Source organism: Salvelinus namaycush, chromosome 15 (assembly GCF_016432855.1).
Source record: "Salvelinus namaycush isolate Seneca chromosome 15, SaNama_1.0, whole genome shotgun sequence".
Lineage (NCBI taxonomy): Eukaryota > Metazoa > Chordata > Actinopteri > Salmoniformes > Salmonidae > Salvelinus > Salvelinus namaycush.
The window spans coordinates 13,061,977-13,081,744 of record NC_052321.1 but is presented as its reverse complement, the minus strand read 5'-3'; the positions used below and the strand labels follow the sequence as shown (position 1 = coordinate 13,081,744).

The following is a 19,768-nucleotide window of genomic DNA, read 5'->3' as shown; positions in this document are numbered from 1 at the left end:
TTGGACTGAATCCCATGGCGGTTTGGACTGAATCCCATGGCGGTTTGGACTGAACGCCACGTTTCCCCAAAACGTTCTTGGAACAGACATTGAAGTACGTTTGCTCCATTTAGTGTGTGGCTTGAAGCAATGCATGACGTATTAAGGGCAGTGATGCATTTAACCCACAACCCAACCTCCCCATTTTTCAGAACAGCACGGTTTCCATTTAACTGAACGGTGCAGTTTTTTTCCCCGTACTCAACGCAGCCATGTCCTGCTACCATTTGGAAATGACCAGTGTTAACTGTTCTTACCCCAGGCCCAGAGAGAGAGAGAAACCATGCTGAGCATTTAACTTTTTTTATTCTGCTGTCTGCCCCCAGTGTCTAGATTACAACTACAGAACAGTACAGTGGGTACAGGCACAGCTAGTAGTACTGCAGCATGTATAAATAACAGGTCTGTTTATCATACATCACTAATCTGAGGGACAGCTGAGGAAGGGATGCTTACTGAACAACCATATGGCACACACCCTGCAACCCCCTTTTGAGTGTGTCGTTAAGTATGTTAAAAGGGAGAGTACAGGGGCTGCTAGGTATAGCTGGGAGACAAAGTGACAGGACTTAACCAACTCCATCTAGGCCCCCCTTATTCTATTCTGAAATACAGGCTTGGACATTGATCAACCTAATACAATGTTATTTGAAATCGGAGTAAGATGAGTGAGCACTGGATTAAATTAAAAACCCATCCTACCCCCTCTCTATCATTTACACTTAATTAGATTCAACCTTTTCTTCTCAACTGAGCACAAGCCTCTCAAAAACAGGGTACCTCTGCTTCCTGTACATGATAGGTAATATACCAGTTCACTACCACTCTCTCACTCCTATATTGGATGCTAGCAAGAACAAAAATGCACAGAAGCCATCTAGTTCCCTCGCTTCTACTCCCTCTGTCCTTTCTCTCTTCCCCCTCTCTGTCCTCCTCCCCCTCTGTCCTCTGTCCTCCTCCCCCTCTCTCAGTCCTCTCTCTGCAGGTCCTCCACAGCCTCCAGTAGGTGTAGTGCCAGGCTGTACTGGCCGTGGTTCTCAGGTAGGATCTCTATGAGGCGGCTCACCAGCCTGCTGGTCTGACTCAGGGGCACCGACGGGCACCCCAGCTCACTGGGGTCCTGGGGACAACACACAGATATGCATCAGTAGCCCACACAACTAGGGGGTTGAATTAGTTACACAATATGCTGTTCAGTGGTTATAGGTTGACGCCGAAGACTAGCTGGTCTCACCATGGCCTTAAGACAGGTGTTATAGTGTGTATTCAGGAGGCTGGTAAGTCTCACTATAGGCTTGAGCCAGGTGTTCTACAGTGGTTATAACATGTTATAAGGTAACACAGAGGTTGATCTCACCATAGCCTTGAGCCAGGTGCAGAGTGTGGGGGGGAGGCGTGCCAGCAGCTCCATGGCGGGTCGGGTCTGGGTGTGGAGCAGGGAGTAGCTCAGCCTCTGGCCTGTTAGAACCAACAGCTGGGAACCCAACACGTCCTTATCCTCCACCTCAAACATCACCTGACAACACACACACCTCAGGCTTCAATGTCATATTTTGTGTGAGTGATCATATTCATTGTGTGTATAAAGTTATTAAATATGACAAGTGACATGAGTGTATGAATATGTAGTTTTAGGTACACCACCCGCTCACGAAAATGGATCTCTCCTACAGACAGTGAGTCACGTAGCCGTGGCTTGCTATATAAAGCAGACAGACGTCGATGCATTCAGTTACTGTTCTATTGAACGTTAGAATGGGCAAAACCAGTGACCTAAGTGACTTTGAGCGAGGTATGATCATTGATGCTAGGCACTCCGGATCCAGGATCTCAGAAACAGCCACCCAGGTTTACAGAGAATGGTGAGACTGACAAATAACATCCAGTCAGCAGCAATCCTTTGGGGCGAAAACAGCTTGTTGATGAGAGGTCGAAGGAGAACGATAAGAACCGTGCAAGCTAACAGGCGGGCAACAAACAGACAAATAACGGAACAGAACAACAGTGGTGTGCAGAACGGCATCTCGGAAACACACAACTCCTCGATCCTTGTCACGGATGGGCTATTGTCATAGACGACCACCCTGGGTCCACTCCTACCAGATAAAAACAAGAGAGCTCCAGTGAGAACACGGTCAGTGTTGGCACTGGGCAATTGAGGAGTGGAAGAACATTCCGTTTACTTGAGTGGCCTGGTCAGTCCCCAGACCTCAACCCAATAGAGCATATTTGGGATGAGATGGAATGGGCTGTTTGCAGCATGAACATACCAACGTCCAATCTGCAGCAACTACGTGATGCCATCGCATCAGCATGGACCAAAATCCATGTGGAACATTTCCAACACCCTGTAGAATGCCCTGAAGAATTCAGGCTGTTCTGGAGGCATAGGGGAGTCCGACCTGGTACTAGATGGGTGTACCTAATACACTCACTGGGGGTTTTATGTTATATGTGTTAGTATGTGTATCAGTTTCTATCCAGTTACCAGCAGATGTGTATTGAGGGACCTGTTGGTGTTTGACTACCTACCTGCTCTGCCCGGGGGTCCAGGCCCTGGTTGTACAGCTCACACACCAGATGTCTGCGCAGGAGGTCCGGGTTGACCTGCAGCAGGAGTCCCAGGTCCAGACACAGAAGGCCACGTCTTGTCCCCTGACCCAGACCCAGGGCCCTCCACCGCCTCCCTCTGGGTCGTCACCCAGCCTGTCAACACCCTGAGCAGGAACTCCTGTCTGAGGGAGACCAGGCCAGGGTCCATGTCTCCACTGGGCATCAGCTGGATGGACGACAGCTCTCTAAAGAAGGCATTCTTACCCTGGAAGAAGGAAAGACTTGCAGTGTATAGTGTAGGTCAGTGTTTCCCAACCCTCTCCTCAGGGCCCCCCAGACATTTAAAAACTGGCACACCTGACTCAGTCAACTAATCATCAAGCCTGTGACTAATTGAATCAGGTGTGCCAGTTTAGGGTTAAAACAAACATGTGAAACATCTGGGGGGGCCAGAGGAGAGGGTTGGTAAACACTGCTGTAGGTGTTATGCATGTGTGTACTCTTTGGTTTACACTACTTGTTTGTCTCACCTTGCTGTCGAACAGGCTGAGTGGTTTGATCCTGAGACTGAAGGTCATAGCAGTGTGGAGTAGAGAGGCCAGGAGATAGTGGTGTTGTACAAGGGGGTAGTGAACTCCCTTCTGCTCCAGGGCTAGCTCTGCTAGGGAGGCAGGTCCCTCTGCTCCCCCCCACACCTCCTCCACACACAGCTCTGGAGGAGGCACCTCTTCTACCCCCGAGTCTGCCTGGAGGGGAGAGGGGTTCAGAGTAACCAAGGACCAGCCTCACTTGCCAGTATCACTATTAAAAACCATCCAAAGCGCAGTCTATCTGTGCAACTACAGATGCTTTAGTTCAAAAAGTTTTTTTCTAAATCCCCGTGCTGCAGTAATGGTACACTGTGACAAACTCTCTTGCATGGTGACATGCACATATACCCACTTTGCATGCAGCACATGCTTTTTACCTGTGCTGCAGCGCAGGGAAACATTTTAATCTGCCCAACTGTATGCATCCATCCATCTTTTTTGATCCGTACCTCCATCAGAATCTGTAGCAGCTGAACACAGGAGCCCAGAAATGATGTCATGGCGCAGTCTCCCATTCCCACATCCTGAATACACACACAGACAGACGTTATGTACACGTCTATTCACAACCAAAACACAAGTCCCAATCAGAGAGGCAAACATGTAAGGCTGAATAGGCAGGGCTGCTCACCCGTCGACACAGGCGGTCCTTAGGGGCCTTCCCCACCTGTGGAGAGGAAACAAACAATTGGAGCACTATAAAGAGAATCGTGATCAGAATCAGGACACACTGGGGACTGATTTGAATCGTTACGTCCCTACAGAATATGTTTATGTATGTGACAGTTCTGATGAACATATTCTGTAGGGATGTAACGATTCACAGATACGCATCGATCCCCGGTTCAAATTTTTAAGATAGGACTGAATCAGTCAGAAACTCGATTTAAACGTTACGTATCGCCGGTTCACTAACATGGCTCATATTACTTTATTTCCTCTCCTTCAGTGTCGAGCATGTAACTGTGTTGACAGTCATTGATCAACAACTCCAGGCAATATCAGTAGCCTAGTCAACTGCACATTGCCTAACAAGAGGTAGGTCACCTGTCACCTTCAGCATTCAAATGTTTGTAAAATGGCTTGCGCAATATTAGGCTTTATTAGTTGAGTGACAAGTTCAACCGATGTAATTTCAAGGTTATTGTTATCAAAGGTGCTGTTAAACGTCATTTTACCGGAATAGCCTAAGCTACCGCTGGAGACAACTCTCATTTGGATATAGTGAACTAAACTCCACTCCATGGTGAAGGAAGATTCTGATGACTCCACAAACAGTGGAGCAGAGACCTGGGTTTGTGGAATCTAGCTCCAGGCTTTGTGGAACCTAGGACCAACTCCATCGATTCGCCCAAGGTCAATACTTCAAATGCATTTAATTATCGAACGCCTACCTTGTACCTATGTTTGTCCTCTGTAGTTGCGTGCCTTTGTTCGCTGAAATCCATACATTTTCAATAAATGTTAATCAAATACAACCACCCACTTTTTCCTTGTTGAGATTCAATTGGCGCATTTGCGACGAGTTGCCATCTGAGCAAACAGTTAGTGGTTGTTTTTGTTTAAAGTTTGAAAAAGTCTGGATTTTGGCAAAAAATAAATCAAAAGCTGTGCTATATATATATTCATTTTAATGAGGAATATTATTACATTACTAGCTCAAACACTTTGAATCTGCAAAAATTATAAATGAATTTGTGATTTCAGATCAAAAGTGGGGGGGACAAAAAGCAAACATTGCCCCCCCTTATCTGGTAGTGGGGTGGTAGGTGCCCAGTCTCCCTTGTGGCTTAGCCCTACATACACCATACACACTGAACTAAAATATAAACACACCATGTAAAGTGTTGGTCCCATGTTTCATGAGCTGAAATAAAAGATCTTAGATATTTTTCATACATACAAAAAGCTTATTTGTCTCAAATGTTGTGCACACATTTGTTTACATTCCTGTTAGTGAGCATTTCTTCTTTGCCAAGATAATCCATCCACCTGACAGGTGTGGCATATCAAGAAACTGATTAAACAGCATGATCATTACACAGGTGCATCTTGTGCTGGGGACAATAAAAGGCCACTAAAATGTGCAGTTGTCACACAACACAATGCAATTGGCATGCTGACTGCAGTTCGGCGTCGTAACCGACTTCAGTGGACAAATGCTGCACGGCCCCACGCTGAAAAGTGTGCTCTTCACGCATTAATCCCGGTTTCAACTGTCCCGGGTAGATGGCAAACCACGTGTCTGGTGGCGGTGGAGTTATGGTATGGGCAGGCATAAGCACGGACAACGAACATAATTGCATTTTATCGATGGCAATTTGAATGGACAGATACCGTGACGAGATTCTGAGGCCCGCCATCACGTTTCAGCATGAAAATGCACGGCCCCATGTCGCAAGGATCTGTACACAATTCCTGGAAGCTGAAAATGTCCCAGTTCTTCCATGGCCTGCATACTCACCAGACATGAGCATGTTTGGGATGCTCTGATTTGACATGTACTACAGCGTGTTCCAGTTCCCACCACATTCAGAAAATTTGCACACCCATTAAAGGAGGAGTGGGATAACATTCCACAGGCCACAATCAACAGCCTGATCAACTCTATGCGAAGGAGATGTGTTGCGCCACATGAGGCAAATGGTGGTCACACCAGATACTGACTGGTTTTCTGATCCACGCCCCTACTTTTTTTTAAGGTCGACTCTATATACACAAAAGTATGTGGACACCCCTTCAAATGATTGGATAGGCTATTATTTCAGCCACACCCGTTACTGACAGATGTATAAAATCAAGCACACCGCCATGCAATCTCCATAGACAAACATTGACGATAGAAGGGCCTTACTGAAGAGCATAGTGACTTTGAACGTGACACCGTCATAAGATAACAAGTCAGTTTGTCAAATTTCTGGCAGTCCGAAGGACGTATCTGGGTTTGGCGGCTGCCAAGAAAACACTACCTGCCCCAATGCATAGAGCCAACTATAAAGTTTGGTGGAGGAGGAATAATGGTCTGGGACTGTTTTTCATGGTTCAGGCTAAGCCCCTTAGCTCCAGTGGCATTCTAGACAATTCTGTGCTTCCAACTTTGTGGCAACAGTTTGGGGAAGGGCCTTTCCTGTTTCAGCATGACAATGTCCCGTGCAGAAAGCAAAGTCCATACAGAAATGTTTGTTGAGATCGGTGTGGAAGAACTTGACTGGCCTGCACAGAGCACTGACCTCAACGCCATCAAACACCTTTGGGATGAATTTAAACACTGACTGCGAGCCAGGCCTAATTGCCCAAGACCTGTGCCCGACCTCACTAATGCTCTTGTGGCTGAATGGAAGCAAGTTCCCGCAGCAATGTTCCAACATCAAGTGGAAAACCTTCCCAGAAGAATGGACTAAGTCCATATTAATGCCTGTGATTTTGGAATGAGATGTTCGACAAACATGTGTACTTTTGGTCATATAGTGTATCTGTGACAAACAGATGCAGAACTGTATTCCCAGTCATGTGAAATCCATAGATTAGAGCCTAATGAATTGTTCAAATTTTCTGTTTTTCCTTTATATGAACTAACTCACTAAAATCTTTGTTGCATTTTGTGTTTAGGGTTTGGTTCAGTGTACATGTACATAATTTACACACACAAAGAGAGCGAGAAGTCAGCTCAGACAGATACAGCACACACACACACAGAGAGAGAAGTCAGCTCAGACAGATACAGCACACACAGAGAAGTCAGCTCAGACAGATACAGCACACACACAGAGAAGTCAGCTCAGACAGATACAGCTCAGAGTCCTAGCTCATCAGATCCATCAGCAGCAGATTTTAATTTGGAATGGAAAATGTATGTGTTTATGCAAACAAATGTTAGTGCATCGAACCGATTCGTTTCAAACTAAAACTTATCGTTCCTGTATCGTATCGGAGCCCGTGCATCTAGATATCGAATTGTGTTGAAAGGGAAAGATGCACATCCCTAATATTCTGCTCACCTTCTCTATAAGGAAAGCAGCAGCTGAGAAACATTTAACGATGAACGTGTTCCACATCATTGAAGAGATGCCTGCAGGAGAAAGAGAACCATCTTATAGCACAAACGAAGGGACACACTGAGTGAATATTGCATAACGTGAAGCATAGTCTCACCCAGCTGGATGTGAGGACTTGAGACTAGCTTCAGGTGCTCCACCGCCCAACAAAGATATCTCCCCTCCTAAAGAGAGAGAGAGACAACAAAATATTTGACTGTACACCTCAAACTGTCAGTATATACAGTACCAGTCAAAAGTTTGGACACACCTACTAATTCCAGGGCTTTTCTTTATTTTGACTATTTTCTAGATGTAGAATAATAGTGAAGACATCAAAACTATGAAATAACACATATGGAATAATGTAGTAACCAAAATAGTGTTAAACAAATCCAAATATATTTTATATTTGAGATTCTTCAAAGTAGCCACCCTTTGCCTTGATGACAGCTTTGCACACTCTTGGCATTCTCTCTATCAGCTTCATGAGGAATGCATTTCAATTAACAGGTGTGCCTTGTTAAAAGTTAATTTGTGGAATTTATTTCCTTAATGTGTTTGAGCTAAATCAGTTGTGTTGCGACAAGATAGGGGTGGTATACAGAAGATAGCCATATTTGGTAAAAGACCAAGTCCATATTATGGCAAGAACAGCTCAACGACTGGCCATCATTACTTTAAGACATGAAGGTCAGTCAATGCGGAAAATTTCAAGAACTCAAGTGCAGTTGCAAAAACCACCAAGCGCTATGATGAAACTGGCTCTCATGAGGACCGCCACAGGAAAGGAAGACCCAGAGTTACCTCTGCTGCAGAGGATAGGTTCATAAAAATTACTCCACCTCAGATTGCAGCCAAAATAAAAGCAACAGACATCTCAGCATCAACTGTTCAGAGGAGACTGCGTGAATCAGGCCTTCATGGTCGAATTGCTGCAAAGAAACCACTACTAAATGACACCAATAAGAAGACTTGCTTGGGCCAAGAAACACAAGCAATGGACATTAGACCGGTGGAAGTCTGCCCTTTGGTCTGATGAGTCCAAATTTGAGATTTCTGTCTTCGTGAGATGCAGAGTAGGTGAACGGATGATCTCTGCATGTGTGGTTCCCACTGTGAAGCATGGAGGAGGAGGTGTGTTGCTGTGGGGATGCTTTGCTGGTAACACTGTCTGATTTATTTAGAATTCAAGGCACACTTAACCAGCCTGGCTACCACAGCATTCTGCAGCGATACTCCATCCCATCTTGTTTGCGCTTAGTGGGACTATCATTACCCAAAACACACATCCAGGCTGTGTAAGGGCTATTTGACCAAGAATGAGATTGATGGAGTGCTGCATCAGATGACCTGGACTCCACAACCTCAACCCAATTGAGATGGTTTGGGATGAGTTGGACCTCAGAGTGAAGGAAAAGCAGCCAACAAGTCCTCAGCATATGTGGGAACTCCTTTAAGACTGTTGGAAAAGCATTCCAGGTGAAGCTGTTGGAAAAGCATTCCAGGGGAAGCTGGTTGAGAGAATCCCAAGAGTGTGCATAGCTGTCATCAAGGCAAAGGGTGGCTAATTTGAAGAATCTAAAATATACTTTGATTTGTTTAACACTTTTTTGGTTACTACATGATTCCATATGTGTTATTTCATAGTTTTGACATCTTCACTATTATTCTACAATGTAGAAAATAGTAAAAATAAAGAAAAAACATTCTTTAAGAAGTGTCTTAACTTTTGACTGGTACTGTAGATGTGTATGTATATGCATGTCTGTGTGTGTAAATGTGAGTGTGTGTATATAGATACAGTGGGGAGAACAAGTATTTGATACACTGCCGATTTTGCAGGTTTTCCTACTTACAATGCATGTAGAGGTCTGTAATTTTGATCATAGGTACACTTCAACTGTGAGAGACGGAATCTAAAACAAAAATCCAGAAAATCACATTGTATGAAGTAGGAAAACCTGCAAAATCGGCAGTGTATCAAATACTTGTTCTCCCCACTATGTATGGATATCTATGTGTATAGATGTGAGTGTGTTTATGGATGTGAAGGTCTGTGTGCCGGTACTGTATGGAGCCCCACCTCTGGGTCTTTGTTCCACTGCACCACGTACTCCCAGCAGCAGTGGGCAAACAGCAGGTCAGGAGAGAGGGAGTCTGGGAAACGCTGACACACAGACACCAGCAGCTCTGGAGGAACACAGGAACACACACTTTAATATAACAACAACAAATACACTTCCCTATGGAGGAATCGGGTTAGTGACCACAGGAGTACACACTCACCTGCTGCCCTGTTGAAGTCTGGATCCTCCTGGCTCTTTTCTCCCTCCCCCTGCTCTGGCTGGGAGGGCTGTTCCGTGCTCTCGGCCTCCCCCCTCCTCTGCAGCATGTCCTTCAGCCGCTCAGGGGCCAAGTCTTGCCTGAACACCCACTTAGCCACGCTGTCTGCTATACCACCTGAGAGAGGACGAAGGGGAGAGAGAGAGCGTAGGTAATCACTGATCTACTGTATATGTGATTGTATCTCTCTCACCAATTCCAACCCTCTCAGATCGGGATTATGGACTTTTTATTTCTTATAGTACGTATCCAGTACCTCGGCCCCCCTCCAGCAGGGCTTTGACTGAGCAGTGTGGTGTGGCGCTCCCTGGTGTTCCCTGAGGAGGAGGCACACACAGCAGTGTCTGCAGGGACCACACGTCCTCCAGCTGTCTCACACACACCGCCCACTGCTCCAGTTCCAACGACACCGCCTCCCACTCTGGCTGGAACTGATACACACACAAAGAGTCAGTGACAAAGCACACATATCAGTGTGTGTGTGCTAGGGTGTGTGTGTTCACCCTTTTCTTTGCCAGAGCCAGGTGATTATATGTGTGTGTATGTGTGTGTGTGGTGTGTGTGACCTTGGTTTCAGCCAGGATGGTGATGTTAGCCTTAGCAGCGCGGTGAGCCACTATTGCAGCCAACAGGGCGGCAGCAGAACTGTGGGACTGGACACATGCAGCACGCACCTGCTGCCACCAGGGGGAGACACACTGCATGTCCCACGACTCCTCCACCGCACCTAGGGAGAGGAGGAACACAGTCGTCTACAGAAGTCAATGGGAGTCTAGCTACATACCATCTAACCACAAGCTAACTCAATGTCATCACAGCACAGACAACATTGGAAATAAGATGTGCTCACACACCTTTCATGGAGCTGAGGGCAGTGAGCAGTGTGTGTAGGTGTCTGACGGCCTCTGTTTTTTTCAATACTTCCTTCTCTCTGTGCAGCCATACACTCAGCAGCAGAGACTGAGGGAAAACACACACGGACAAACAACATGGATGAGTTACATTTCATTCTATTTCAAACAGTCTATTCTTCCTCCCATACCCAAATCATCCCTTTCTAGAATCGGCTTCCTCTTATTCCTCCACCACCTCTTCACCCTCTCTCCCGCCTCTCCTCACCAGTAGTTGCTGTGGGCTGATGCCGGTCTTCTGCAGTGTGTTACAGACTTTCTGTAGAGGGCTCTCTCCTGTCAGACAGCCCCAGAACAGAAAGCTCCCTACAGGGGAAAAACACACACACAAACTAACCTCTAATACACTTATAGGTAATAGTGTGTGTGTGTGTGTCTGTGTGTGTGTGTCTGTGCGCGTCTTTGTGTTGTGTGTGTGCGTTTTCATTCTACCAAGCTGTGTCCAATCTGCGTTGGGCCCTGGCACCACTCTGATCTCCTCTCCCTCACACTCCATCTGGGACAGGAAGCTCCGGACAGGAAGTGATGCGTCAGGGGAGTCCTGGGCGAAAGAGACGGAGGGGCGGGAGCCGGACGTGAGTTCTGCGTAGCGCTGCAGGGTAGGGGAGACACGGGCCAGCTCCTCCTCTATACCTGCAACCTCCGTCTGAAAAGGAAGAGGAGGATGTGGAACAAGAGAAGAGGGAGAGAAAATAGAAGAGTGGTTCTAGATTGGTGAGTGTTGCTGACAACTCAGCATTGGCCTGCCGTTTACTGCTCTGAATGTAGCTAGTTAATTCAGTGTCAGACTGCTGTACAACCAGTGGTGTTTGTTGTACTCACAGGTTCAGTGTGTGTGTCTGTGGTGGCCTCCCCAGTAGAGTGGAGCTGTTGGATGTCTGTGTAGAGCTGCAGCAGTTTCAGTTGGGAGGAAGACAACTGGAACAACCCTTCATCTACCGCCTCAGGGTCTGCAGGGACAGTGCACACGGGCAACACACAGAGGCATTAACCCACACACACAGGCATTAACCCACACACACAGGCATTAACCCACACACACAGGCATTAACCCACACACACAGGCATTAACCCACACACACAGGCATTAACCCACACACACAGGCACTAAGACACCTATTTGTACACGGTTTAATAATATTCAACCTCAATAAATATCCAGAAATACACGGTACCTTGCCCTTTGAGACTGGCCAGTAAGACTCGGGTGATGTTGGTCAGACAGGAGACTGGAGCATTCTTATTGGCTAGCAAAGACTCCAGGGCCTAAAGGACAGGACAGAGAGCAGTAAGTAGTAGTACACCACATTCCATGGGTGTGCTGACCCCACTATGTATGTATGTGTGTGTGTGTGTGTGTGTGTGTGTGTATATATGTATGGTGTGTGTGTGTGTGTGTGTGTGTATATGTGTGTTGACCTGTTTCTTAACGGCAGGGTGTTTGATGTCCAGCAGTACACTCTGGGCCTCGCTCTCCAGGATATCTGTGGAGAGGAGGTCAAAGGTAAGAAAGAGCTCTTCTGGTTTTCCCTGTTCAAATACTTCTGTAAAGGGTATCCTCCCATCTGTTCATTTTCCCCCTCCATCTCTGTCGTACCTGGTTCCACCTCTCTGCTCTTCAGTAGTGTGGTCAGTCTCTTCAGCAGGTGCATGTCCTTCGCCCTCTCACTCTTCTTATCACTGACATAGGGAACATAATCATTACGTCCCTTTGGTAAAACTACACAGGCTGTGTATGGTGCATTCGGAAAGTATTCAGACCCCTTCACTTTTTCCACATTTTGTTACGTTACATCAATCATCAATCTACACATAATGACGAAGCGAAAACAGGTTTTTAGAAATGTTTGCAAATGTATTAAAAAATTTACTGAAATACTTTATTTACATAAGTATTCAGACCCTTTGCTATGAGACTCGAAATTGAGCTCTGGTGCATCCTGTTTCCATTGATCATCCTTGAGATGTTTCTACAACTTGGAGTCCACCTATGGTAAATTCAATTCATTGAATTGTCCATAGAGCTCCGAGACAGGATTGTGTCGAGGCACAGATTTGGGGAAGGGTACCAAAAAATGTCTGCAGCATTGAAGGTCCCCAAGAACAAAGTGGTCTCCATCATTCTTAAATGGAAGAGGTTTGGAAACACCTAGACTCTTACTAGAGTGGGCCGCCCGGGCAAACTGAGCAATCGGGAGAGAAGGGCCTTGGTCAGGGAGGTGACCAAGAAAGGCCACTCTGACAGAGCTCCAGAGTTCCTCTGTGAAGATGGGAGAACCTTCCAGAAGAACAACCATCTCTGCAGCACTCCACTAAATCAGGCCTTTATGGTAGAATGGCCAGACGGAAACCACTCCTCAGTATAAGGCACATGACAGCCCTCTTGGAGTTGCCAAAAGGCACCTAAAAGACTCTCAGAACATGACAAACAAGATTCTCTGGTCTGATGAAACCAAGATTGAACTCTTTGGCCTGAATGCCAAGCTTCACGTCTGGAGGAAACCTGGCACCATCCCTACAGTGAAGCATGGTGGTGGCAGAAATATGCTGTGGGGAGTTGTTTCAGTAGCAGGGACTGGGAGACTAGTCAGGATCGAGGCAAAGATGAACGGAGCAAAGTACAGAGCGATCCTTGATGAAAACCTGCTCCAGAGTGCTGAGGACCTCATACTGGGCAAAGGTTCACCTTCCAACAGGACAACGACCCTAAGCACACAGCCAAGACAACGCAGGAGAGGCTTCGGGACAAGTCTCTGAATGTCCTTGAATGGCCCAGCCAGAGCCCGGACAGGAACCCGATCGAACATCTCTAGAGAGACCTGAAAATAGCTGTGCAGCAACGCTCCCCATTCAACCTGACAGAGCTTGAGAGGATCTGCAGAGAAGAATGGGAGAAACTCCCCAAATACAAGTGTGCCAAGCTTGTAGCGTCATACCCCAAAGAAACTTGTCTGTAATTGCTGCCAAAGGTGCGTCAACAAAGTACTGAGTAAAGGGTCTGAATACTTATGTAAATGTGATATTTCAGCTTTTTATTTGTAATACATTTGCACAAAAAAAACGATTTTATTCATTTTAGAATAGGGTTGTAACGAAACAAAATGTGGTAAAAATCAAGGAGTCAGAATACTTTCCGAATGCACTGTATGTGTAGAATCTTTCACAATACAAGAATTGTACTCCTGATCTTCCCAAGATGTCCCAACCGTACTACGAAGTGTGTGTTAGTGTGAAAAGTCACCTGAGGGCCAGATGGAAGGGGACAGTGACAGTGCGTAGTGCTCCAGTAGCAGGGTCAAACAGACACACTTGCTGTGTGTGGAGCAGCCAGCCCTGACTAGTCACACTGTTCACCCCCATCAGCCGGTACCCTGCATACAGCAACCTGACACATACACACATAGGAGAGAAGGAAATTGTTACTGGTTAAAGTAGTTCAAATGCTTTAGAAACATACGATTAGAACTGTGTGTGTGTGTGTGTGTGTGTGTGTGTGTGTGTGTGTGTGTACCTGCAGTGTTTCCCTACAGTGAAGGCTCCTACTCTGGGACCCTGCTGTGTGCCCCACACCTCCAGGATGCCTCTCCTGGGTGCATAGATGACCAGGAACTGGGCGTGGCGCCGAGGGAGGGGCGCAGAGGGCGAGGAGTCGCGCTCGCCCCGCCCCTCAGACACCTGCACCCAACCCAGCTGGGCATCCCGGTATCCTGGGAAAACACAGAAATAGGTTATTATAACTAGATATATAAGTAGGGCATTTTTCCAAGTCAAACACTAGACCCTACTCAACATTAGCTGTCTTTATACTAAACCCGATAATTAATTTACTGATGAGTTGGGCTGTGATGATACCAGTATCGCAATATTTTTTCTATGGCAAAAATGAAAACACGAAGCAGACCAAACTCTTTGGTCCTTTAAAAACCTGCTGTATGTTGAATATTGTGTACTATAGCGTGGAAATAAATACATGTGACTCTGGATGACATCATAATGATGTTTGTTTCCAACATTAGGCATGTTTTCATGTTTTGTTTTCTTGCTACGATACTGATATCGTTCCGGCCCTACTGTTGAGTGCTGAAGGGAGAATTCTTTTTCACCCTTCCACATGCGGATAGCTATGCCTCTCCCCACGTCAAGCAGCGTGACCCTGCCGAAGTCGTCCGTGACCCCAGCCAGAGTGTTACAGGGGGACAGACAGATGAACTCCCCGTGACGCCGCGAGTCTGGGAGACCAAACCTGAGGGCGGGACACGAGAGGGAGGAAAGAGTTGGGCTAAGCAATCAGTTAAGTGAGAAATGAAGAAAAAAAAAGGCTCATTGATTAATGTTAGTGATAAAAAGATAACTTGGCAATTTGATTGCGTAGATTGCGTGTGCAGCACAAACAGTTCCCTAGTTCTTCTGACAAAAGGGATGGTGTTGGTCACCTGACTGCCTGACTACCCCTGAACAAGGCAGTTAACCCACCGTTCCTAGGCCGTCATTGAAAATAAGAATGTGTTTTTAACTGACTTGCCTAGTTAAATAAAGGTTACATATAACTTACCTGACACCCTAGACCCACTTCAATTTGCTTACCGTCCCAATAGTCACAGACGATGCAATCGCCATCGCACTGCACACTGCCCTATCCCATCTGGACAAGAGGAATACCTATGTAATAATGCTGTTCATTGACTATAGCTGAGCAATCAACACCCTAGCACCCTCCAAGCTCATCATTACGCTTGAGGCCCTGGGTCTGAACCCAGCCCTCTGCAACTGGGACCTGGACTTCCTGACGGGCCGCCCCCCCAGGTGGTGAAGGTAGGAAACAACACCACTTCACTGATCCTCAACACTGGGGCCCCACAAGGGTGTGTGCTCAGCCCCCTTCTGTACTCCCTGTTCACCCATGACTGCGTGGCTACACACTCCTCCAACTCAAATCATCAAGTTTGCAGACAACACAGCAGTAGTAGGCCTGATTACCAACAATGACGAGACAGCCTACAGGGAGGTGGTGAGGGCCCTGGGATTGTGGTGCCAGGATAATAAAACTCACCCAATGTCAACAAAACAAAGGAGCTGATTGTGGATTTCAGGACACAGCAGAGGGAGCACCCCCTATCCACATCGACGGGACCGCAGTGGAGGTGGAAAGTAGAGGTCGACCGATTAATTAGGGCCGATATGCAAGTTTTCATAACAATTGGTCATTTTGGATGCCAATTTTTGCCGATTTTATTTTTTATATATTTTTTAACACCTTTATTTAACTAGGCAAGTCAGTTAAGATCAAATTCTTATTTACAATGACGGCCTAAGTTAGGTGATATGATCCTTGACTAGTCTCCCAAAGCTCTTCATGGTGACAGAAGTTAGTGCTACAGGGCGATAGTCATTTAGTTCAGTTACCTTTGCTTTCTTGGATGCAGGAGACACAGATCGGATACAAGCAGAGAGAGATTAGTAGTACAGTGGTTCCCAAACTTGGGGTCGGGATTCATATGGGGTCCCCTAAAGTTGATATTATCAAACACAATAACTTGTTTATCTTTAAATGGGTATAGAATCCAATATTTTAGAGTAAACTTTTACTGTTAGAATGTACTTTAATGTCATTATGTGTTGGGACAGCCTGTGGGACCTAAAATTGATTGAAATATAAAACTGCTCTACAGATAGTAGTGACACAAACAGTGGTGAGGCTGAGGCAGGCTGCAATGCAGGAGGCAGAGAGAGGAAGCAAACAGAGGTTACAGTGGTTCCCAAATTTGGTTGGTGGGGTCCCCAGAGAATCTAATCTTAACACAATAACAAGTTCATCTTCAAATGGGTATATTGCCCTTCCAAGCAAAAAGGCAGTAACTGCTCATAGTGTGAAACTGAGAAAAATTGCTTTTATTTACCTTGGTTTCACAGTAACTTTATGCAGTTACTGCTAACATGACCCCCATTTCCTCAAACACAATACGAGGTAGGATACTTGTCCACATATTTAAGCATGTATTTAATTTAGCAAAATTGACAAATTTTCGACCAAATGAGCAGTTACTGCCTTTTTTCTTGGTAGGGCAGTATAGACTACAACATTTTAGATTCAACTAAGGGCTTTTTATACGGGTGCACTTTAGGTGTTTACAATACAGAATTGAATTACATGAGATACTAAGAACATGAACGTGATATGCATTTAGTCATTTTTTACTACAGAAAGTTACATTAGGCCTTCCCAATAGACCTGCATGAAAATGCAATCAAGCAATACAGTTCAAAAATGTAATACGTTTTGGTTTATATCGGTGGTGGTTAGTCTTCTCTATAATTTACCCCTGCCCCTTTTTTTACCACTACATCCCTGAATTACAACCTATGTGTTGTGATAATTGCATTGTTTGCTCTATAACCTGTTAGGCCTATATTATTATCACAGTGGGAAGGCATATGAACTAAGTCAGAGACAGAATAAATTCAGCCACACCTTTGTTTCATCACAAAACCAGAGAGCAACATCCGGTTTAGTCCACAAAGCATATTGCATGTAATAAACAGTTACATGACCTACAGCATGGTCAAGCAAGTTAACGTTTGACATTTTCAGACTACTAAACAACTATTGATTTAGAACCATGGAAAGTTACCGCAAGTCACAAAGAAAACAGGAGCTGCCTCCACTATTCCAGCACCATTTCAGCAAATTGCTTTGTAAACGTTTCAACATCATCAAATCACTTATGCTTAGTCTAATAGTGACAACTAAAAGATTCCAAAAACAATTTAGTCCAATCAACGTAAGATATCACATGGCTGTCCATGGTACTGATTTCTGTGTGTGCGTAAGTAGAAAAAACACAGTTGACTTACCCTACTTGTAGAGAAACGCCAATGCCATCCTCTCATGTTGCCCGAAGTGGTTTATGACTGTCATACAGTACACACTTAGTCTTCCTAGGCTACCTGGCCAGGCCAGAGGCACAATGTATGGATTTATGGTTGGATCAGATTTGCCGTTATATTCATTGGCCAGTACTTAAAATTAAGTAAAACCACAAGTCCAAATCCCTATATCCGTCATATGGCTAATTTAGGAAATGTCCAATTTTAGCTAGCTAGCCACCAGAGGGCAACAATTACATTTTTTTCTGCCAATGAAGTTTGGGTTGATGTGATTGGTGTGAAGCCAAGTCCAAACTGGTTTCCCTTTACACTTTTGTTTTGGTGTGCCAGGACCATTCACAGTTGAGCTCACTCAGTTTCTCAATGCTGATTGGCTATTATTATATACTTTTTTTATTAAGGGAGGCCAAATTATTTGTAATCTGTAGCACCATGAAATCAGCCAAAACAAGCTCAATAACTCAGTGCATGCACACGCTCTTATTGAATATGCATTCATTCACCTGTATTGTGAATAGGCCTAGGCTACATCTTGATTTACTGTTCAAATAAATGATTACCATTATGTAGTTAAATTGATTGTGTAGTTGATTTATTAATGCATACATGGCTGTCTCTCCAAAACAATTGTCCCAAAGAAATCTAATGTAATATTGAACAGAGCAGTAGCTGAGTTTCTCTGTGACTTTGGCTAATATGCCTTTTTTTCCACTGTGGTTTGTTTTTGTATTGTGATACTAAACCTGGTATCAGTATCTAAGTCAATTCTGGTATCGTGACCACTACCTCAGACACCTCCAAAACTTCAGCTATGCGGGTGTCTGCTATCGCCAGTTAACACTTGATCTGATTGAATCTTTGCCTTAGGCTCTTTTTTACGGGCAGAACTTCTGCCTGTAATTCTGAACTTTGTTTTCACTAATTGGTCTTTTGACAAATCAGATCAGTTCTAAAAAAAAAAAAAAAAAAGAGCTGATGTGATTACACTAACACTAATTATTGTTGACCAAAGAATATCAAAATTGGGCTGCCGGTTTAACGCAATCATAGTCTGTTCAAAACACCCAAGTATTTTAGGGGTCATACAGTAACCTGGTTCGTGTTCAAAACAAGAAATTTTGTTGTGAAACGTTTTCCCTTGAAAAACATTTTAATATGGTGTCTGGTGGGCACTAATGAATATGACCTTTTATCCGCCCTAATCATAGCCCCTAGTAACCTTTTCTCTCTGTCCAATCAGGTGGGGTTATCCGTGAGGACAGTGCTTACCAAGTAGCGGCAGTGCCCACCTCCATGGCCCGGTGCCCGAGGTGCCGCCGGTACACCTCAAACTCTCCAGACTGCCCCTGCCCCCGCTGCCAGACCATCCTTACTAGGGCGCAGTGACACGTCCACCCGCACCATAACAACCTGCAAATTGCCCTCTGACCCGGTCTGTCTGCTTGAACTGACTCCAGACAACCAGGGGTCAACAAAGAAAGACCCTGCTTAGCAACGCACAGAGAGGGGTAACAGCCAGACATTTCTTCAGCTCTTCAACTGACATTGACTCTAGCATGTTGCCGCATGCAGTGAGGATGGATGGTTTACGAGACAGGCTTCGTAAAACAAAGCACACATTTTATTTTGATAGAGGGAATTGTCTTAAGAGCTATGCAGTACTTTTGAGTTCATAAGACACCTCCCAAAGAAGGGCACATCAGTAAGGTTTCAGTGATGTTTCCTAGAAAGGGACATGTATTGATAGTCCTGGACCCCTCCTATGAGGCACAGAGTGCAGAAATATACCTACTAAGAGAATCAAGTCATCGGGTCTGATTATTGTATGTATTAGAAGGATATATAGGGGATGGTACAACACTGAGCGCTTTGTTTTTTTTATTTGTATTCATGTTTAATGATAATCTGTATAGTACTCCTGTCCACTTGTATCAAATCTATTAAATAAAGGATTATCATTAAAATACACTCGGAAGCCAAATAGGTGCAATATTCATAAAAATCCTCTTAAACCAGTGATTCCTATCACCCTTTGAAAACCAAGGTGTCATTCAGTAGGGTACAAATATCTGAGTCTACCTGAATGGTTTGGAGAGAATCCCATGGCGGTTTGGACTGAATCCCATGGCGGTTTGGACTGAATCCCATGGCGGTTTGGACTGAACGCCACGTTTCCCCAAAACGTTCTTGGAACAGACATTGAAGTACGTTTGCGCCATTTAGTGTGTGGCTTGAAGCAATGCATGACGTATTAAGGGCAGTGATGCATTTAACCCACAACCCAACCTCCCCATTTTTCAGAACAGCACGGTTTCCATTTAACTGAACGGTGCAGTTTTTTTCCCCGTACTCAACGCAGCCATGTCCTGCTACCATTTGGAAATGACCAGTGTTAACTGTTCTTACCCCA

At 45.1% G+C, this 19,768-nt stretch overlaps 1 pseudogene; it reads right to left on the bottom strand.

Moving 5' to 3' along the window:
• Window positions 1-326: 326 nt before the first annotated feature.
• LOC120059773 lies at window positions 327-18,725 on the bottom strand (annotated as a pseudogene).
• Between the last annotated feature and the right edge of the window lie 1,043 nt (window positions 18,726-19,768).